General features: G+C 38.8%; 1 non-coding gene across 1 annotated transcript; it reads right to left on the minus strand.

The window, feature by feature from the left end:
- Positions 1-1746: 1746 nt before the first annotated feature.
- LOC123464329 lies at positions 1747-1937 on the minus strand. The gene has a single exon (XR_006639550.1). It is a non-coding gene; the product is annotated as a U2 spliceosomal RNA (small nuclear RNA).
- Between the last annotated feature and the right edge of the window lie 4902 nt (positions 1938-6839).

Consider the following 6839-nt stretch of genomic DNA (forward strand, 5'->3'; position numbering starts at 1 on the left):
TCACAATGTCTTTAGGTATGAGTACTTCACCCTTGGAAATTAACCATTTCTATGTGAGCCTTTATCTTTAGAATAGTTAAAACCTTGATGAAAAGAGGAACCTAATTTACTTTACTGAGAGAGTCTTAAAGCCAGTTTTATAACCCTTAAATCATAACAAATTAGCATCAGTGACCTGTTAATGAGTGAGGCCTTGTTGGGCCCTGACAGGCCCAGGCGTGAGGCCTAGTGGAACTTCCTGAGCCTAGCTAAAGTTTGGGGACCTGTCTCTGGCCAGCTATGACTCAGCAGGATGCCTAATGGCTTCTGGCTTGCTACTTCCGTGTGTTAATTATAATTACCATTTCAATAGTTAAAGTTTACTATTGGCCCTCACCTCTTCTCCCACCCTAAAATCCCCGCCTTTGTCCTCAACGTGATATAGGCAACTGCTCAGAGTAATAAAGCGAGTTGTTCCTGCATTGCAAAGACTCCCGACTCAGTGTGGTTTTTCTCTGGTGGCCAGGAGAGGTTTCTGAGTTGTCCGAAGCTCATCCTCCTCCTCAACCCCTAGGGAGGAACCAGCAGGCCTGGTCCTTCCCTTGGTACTACCTGAGCGGGAAGGAGCCCTGCAAGGCCTTATCATAAGACTCAGTTTATTTATTTAACATTTTGTCCAGTGAGGGACTTTATCTAACAGATGTGACTTTAGGTGTTCATAAGAGATGAACTAAAGAGAACCACAGTTACATGCTGTATTCCTTTTTCCTTGTCAAGAGACAATTGGCCATTTTTGTCTCTAGTCAGAGTCTGGGGGACACATGGCTTAAACTTGCATGGGGCTTGAGATAAAGGGAGTTCCACCTGTTTTTTTTTTTTTTTTTTTTTTTTTTTTTTTTTTTTTTTTTTTTTTTTTTTTTTAAGAGTCCAGCTTTCCATGAATTTAAGTAGCATATGCTGGAAAGCAAGAGCAAACTGAAATTACAGAGCAGAGAGATAAGCATCCTGACGTTTTTTTCCTATTTCGAAGTTGTTTGTTTTTACATAGCAAATTTACCCATTTGTAAAACACAAGGTGATAGACTTTTGTGTATGTTTAACCTGGTTAAACCTCCAATTACATCTGTATTTATGACTTTGTGACCCACCTAACATAGGTATCACCTGTGTCTAATGTAAGATGAATTTAGATTAAGATTATGTCCCTATATAACACTTTTAGAATATCCTTAAGAGTCTGTAAACAGTTGAAGAATCTCTAACTTTAGGCATGGCATTTAGGTTTAGCCTGAAAGTTCTTTCCTACATACGCACATCTTTTTTTTTTTTTTTAATATTTTATTTATTTATTTGAGAGCGACAGAGACAGAGAGAAAGACAGATAGAGGGGGGGAGAGAGAGAGAGAGAATGGGCGCGCCAGGGCTTCCAGCCTCTGCAAACGAACTCCAGACGCGTGCGCCCCCGTGTGCATCTGGCTAACGTGGGACCTGGGGAACCGAGCCTCGAACCAGGGTCCTTAGGCTTCACAGGCGAGCGCTTAACCGCTAAGCCATCTCTCCAGCCCCATACGCACATCTTTATCCACATAGTTTAACATTCTTAGTGCCACTCAAAAAGCATTTTAATGAGCATTCTATGTCCCAACATTGAAAAATTCTTTTCCAGTTCCTTCAATCAATTCATCTCACCCCATCATTAATTATCTTCTTCTCTCTCTCTCTCTCTCTCTCTCTCGCTCTCTCCTTTTTTTTTTTTTAACTCCCCCGAGGGGGTGCACCATTCCTGGAAGTACTGCAATACCAGGTGGATGCGTGGAGTGGACAGAGTAAGCTCCTATTCCAACTCCAAGCTCCAAAAATCCATTTAATATATTGTCCTCAGACAGCGGACGTATCAGATATTAAACTGATAAGAATAGATACTACATGTGATCTTAGCCAAAAGGCCGAGAAGTGATTATCTTTCTTATAAGGCTATTAAAAAATTACACCAAATTAATCCTATTACTCACTAACAAGTGAGTAGTCTAACAAAATTTTATGTCATTAATATCAATAAGACACTAAATTAAGGCAAATATTGTTATCTTGAGGCAGGCTGGCCTAGAAGTCAGGTCAGTTGCCTCCTCCTTTTAAGTAACAGGACATTACAAGCTTTTTAAAAAATATGTGACAAATTATATGTTACCTCTTTAGAGGAAGCTTTGTTGTTTTTAATGATCCTCTATGTAAGGTGAACTTGACCTAGAACAAATATCTGGAAAATTCACTCCTTAAAAGACATTTAACTTTTCCTTTTTAATTTCTATGTTTAGGTCTTTGATTTCCTTGAAATCGTTCTCTAGAAGAGAAAGGAATATCACCTGCGTCCATCTCATCTCTTTAGTTACAAACAGTCACAAACATGACACGACTAGCAAGCACAATGAGCACACATACACACATAAACACATATACACACACATAAAAAGAACAAATCCTCCTGATAAAATTAAAAAGAACTTGAAGTAATCTTAATTCCTTGTGCTTTTAAAATATCTTTTACTATGGCAATTAGCTCCTTTTTACTCTTTGTTAAATTTTTTTTTCTTTAACCTGTGTTCCTTATGCCTTGAGGGAAGTTTTAAGCCTTTTTAACAATTTATGCTTACTTAGGGTCTGTCCCATGATAGAAAAGGAAAGAGGAGAAACGGCAAGACCAGAGGGCAACATTCCCAGTCGGAGAACCGGCCCGGGGGGTTCCCGGTGGGCCTACCGTGAGCCTGACCGCAATGTTAAGAGCTGGCAGCCACTCTAAGAGCATTCACTGGCTGTTGCATACCCAGTTTTGTTGATAGGAAGAGAGGCTAGATAGGAGGTCTTTGCCAACACCTGAATGGGCTTTTGGGATTCACACAGGGAGCTAGGGGCCTTCAGCCAATGCCAGAGGGTAGCCCTGGCCAAGAGTCTTCAGTTGCCCTGTCGCTGTGTTGCAATTCCATGTGACGGCACCAACCGAAAGTAAAAGGAGGAAGAGAAGTGCAAAAAGAAAGTCCTGCAGTTCTTGTGCCTTGAAAAAAATGACTCAATAGTCCTTACTTTAATTGCCTAAAATTCGTCGCTTACCTCAAACGGATCAGTTTTGCAGGTGGGCTTTTCTGCATCAATCGCGGTGCAGGTCTGTTTTGCAGGTGTATTGCCTGTAGTGACCTCTATGCAGACCTTCACTCACCCCTACGGTGGGGTGGCGGTCTAATGGCTGGGACGACCGTCCACTGGAGCGACGTTCAGGTCTTTCTTCGTACCTCGGGCCTCACATTCGGGCGCCACTTGCCCCGGCCAGCAGGGAATCGAACAAAGAAGCAAGGTGAAAATCAACCTGAATGAAAGTAGGCAAACAGACACAAGGAGACCATGCTAGACATTTGTCACGGCCTCAAGAGTTTATTCTTACACATAGGTTTATATAGGGTTGTAGGAGGAAGGGGATGTGGCCAGGGCAAGGAGTTGTCAGGAAACCTAGAGGGGATGTAATTAGGCGTTCATCTAATCTTGCCCAACTGGCTTAACATCCTGACTGCACCAGGTTTCACATCCTGACCATAAACTGGCTTTTTGCAAAAGATAAGATTCTGTAAGTAGTCTGCTGACCAGTTCCAGAAGTACCTAGCAGAAAGCTGGATGGACCAGCTTTCTGAGTAATGAGTAAGTTTATGAGCAGGCCCAGGCAAAATGGAATGGCTTTTGCTGTATGGCTCCCGACATTTTAGTTTCTAGAAATACAACTGATTCAATTCTCTGAGCTACTGTCTTATTTTAATCATTTGAAATTCAATATAAAATATTTTCTTTCAAATGAATTATTAAATTGACCTTGAAAGCTAGGACTCTTTTAAAACCCCCAAACAAAGTTAAAGCATGTCTGTTCATGCTGACATGTAAATGTAAATAATTAAGAACATCAACTGTTATTTACCCAGGGGTTACTGCTAAATCCAAGAGACAAAGATATTCTAATTGATAAGGGACAAAGACCAGCATTTTATGGCATGGGGATTTAAGATGAGAGATTATCCAGACAACTGGAAACTGCTTACTGGAACATTGTTCTTGCTTGTATTTTGGGTTCCAAACTATAAGTTCTATAAATATTCAAAACCCTCTAAAGGAAATTTGATTCTATATAATTTGGTTTTATATTTTTGGGCACAATTGGAGAAGCAAATATAGATTTTCTGTAGAAAATCATTTGTGACACAAAACCTAAAGTAATTCCCATAGATAAAGTTCTAAATATTGGGCTGGAGAGATGGCTCAGCATTAAGGAGTTTTTTGCAATGCCCAGTGACATAGGTTCAAATCCCCAGTACCCACGTTAAGCCAGATTCACAAAGTGGTGCATGCATCTGAAGTTTGTTTTCAGTGGCTAGAGGCCTGGCACACCCACATTCTTAGTCTCTCTTTGTCTCTCCCTCCCTCTCTTTCTCCTTACAAATAAAAACATAAAATATCTTTTTAAAGTTCTAAGTGTAAACAAGTCAAAATCAAAAATCACAAAACATAAAAGAAATAAGGCTGTTAAGCATCAAAAAAATAACTGTTAGAAACAAACTCATAATAACATGTATAAAGAAATATAGTTTTGTGATTTACAACTAAGACATTGTAAAATGAACACATAGATTTGAAAGGGAAACAAATCCTAGGCACAGATACTACTCTAACTAGAGATTTAAAGTCAAATTCTAAAGTAAAATGTGAACTAGACATGGTACAAAATACAATCCAGACAGATAAAGATGGGAAGCAAGGAAATGATTAAGGGACAGGAAGAAACAAGTTTCAGGAGATGGTGTAAAAACGCAGAGATAAGTGATTGTAGTGAAATACAAGAATTGAGAATGCTCTGGAGTTTTAAAAATCCTCAGTTCTTAGACAATCAGGGAATATTAAAAGGTAAGATAGACCTGAAACACAATATATCATAATAAAAGTATACTACCTCATTAATGGAGATAAACAAAAGAAGAAATTCACAAATGAATACACTCAATATTACTCTATTTATATAATTTTTAAAGACATAATAGTATAATATTTTACAGGATATACAACTTTATATAGTTAGATTAAAAAGAGAGGGACATAATTAACTGATTTGATGATTTACACATAATAAAATGGGGTATTACGGTTCAGAGTCACTTGGGGGTGTCCCAAGTGATAATAATTTTCTCTTAGTCCATGGGAAAATGAATTTATTTACCCATTGAGCATAGATACCTCTTGTATATATCTGTGATAGTTTGAATAGATGGCCCCCCAATATATTCGGTGTTTTGTTACACTTTGTAATTTAGATTTGCAGCCTCTTGAGTGGAGGAGGTGTCACTGGGCAGATCTTGGGCTCCAGCCCTAATGTGCAGTGGCAGATTTGAAATTCCTATCTAAAGATATACAAAGTGCCTAGTTCCACCTGGAATTCCTGAAGTATGCTGTGTGTGGTATGGCTTTCTTTCTCTCCGCACCCCCCCCCCCCCCGTCTGTCTGTCTTCTTGGTCCTTTAAGAAGGGGCCAACTTTTCCTGCCATTAAAGAAGTTCCTCTGGATCTGTAAGCTTCAATAAATCCCTTCATCTATAATTGTGTCTGGTTTGGAGTTCATCTCAATGACCTGAAGCTGTGTACCACATCTTACGTTTTATGTTCTATCAAACCCCTTATGGCATAAAATAATCCACTAACTTGAGATAGAAATATGGTTTCTTTACTTTCACATTTACATCATTTGTTTTACTTATCAGTGGCCTGATTAGCAAGAAAATAATTTCCCCTCTCAAACACAATATTGCTTACAAATTGCCCCAGATATCAAAGTTTTTCATGCAAAAATAACAACAAAAAATATTATAAATCCTGAGAATTATGTCTCACATTTTCATTGCTTTTCAGAATTGGATAGTGTGGTTTGAATGTGAAATGCTTCTCATAGCTTCATTTGTTTATGTTTAATCTTCATACCCAATTTCCAGCTAGTAGATCCTTGGGAAGTAGAGCTATGTTGGAAGAGTTGTGTCCCTGTGGGCAGACCTTAAGGTTTTAACCTAGCCCTAGTGGGTAAATTCAGCTGGCTAGCTCACTCTTGCTGCTCCCTCCTTATGGCTAATATATGAGAAGAGATGATGCCTAGCTTTTTTTTTTTGTACTATGTTTGCCCTATAATGATGAAAGTTTTCCCCAAGACTGTCAGCTGAAATAAACCCTTTGTTCTTATCAGCTGCTTTGGTAGGGTATTTTGTCCCAACATTCAGAAGGTATAGACCACAATCTTAAAAGAAGAATGTAAACAGTGGGTGATAATGGATTCGACTTGCTCCAAACAAATAATTCAAGTTCCACACCTCTTTTCTTATCAATAAGAATTTATGAGATAAGGCTGGGGAAGCAGCAGAAAGAGGAAAGAAAGAGAACTTAGGAATTTAATTATGAGTGATAGAAAATAATTAAGCCCTAAGTTGTAAGGTTGAGAATAGCAAAACCATTCCTTAGTGTTAATGACCTAAAGCCATACTTCCTATAACAGGAAGCAACTCCTGGTAACACAGAGATTTAAGTATTTACACTGTGTTTCCTATTTGCTTCATGCAACTTGCAAGGTGTCTCATCTGAGGGAAGGCCAACTGCACAGGGCTCCTGGGGTCTGCTCGCATACACAGGGTAAGTTACAGGATTGGGAGTTTCTAAGAGAGAGAGTCAGAATTAGAAAAAGAGGGAAGATGAGAGAATGACATTTTTGAAATGCTTATTAGATATAACATAAAAGATGTATTACAAAGCCTGCATTATGAAGGTTTTACTCATAAACCCAGGATGAAAAATGTT

The sequence above is a fragment of the Jaculus jaculus genome, chromosome 10 (assembly GCF_020740685.1).
Source record: "Jaculus jaculus isolate mJacJac1 chromosome 10, mJacJac1.mat.Y.cur, whole genome shotgun sequence".
NCBI classification, from domain to species: Eukaryota; Metazoa; Chordata; class Mammalia; order Rodentia; family Dipodidae; genus Jaculus; species Jaculus jaculus.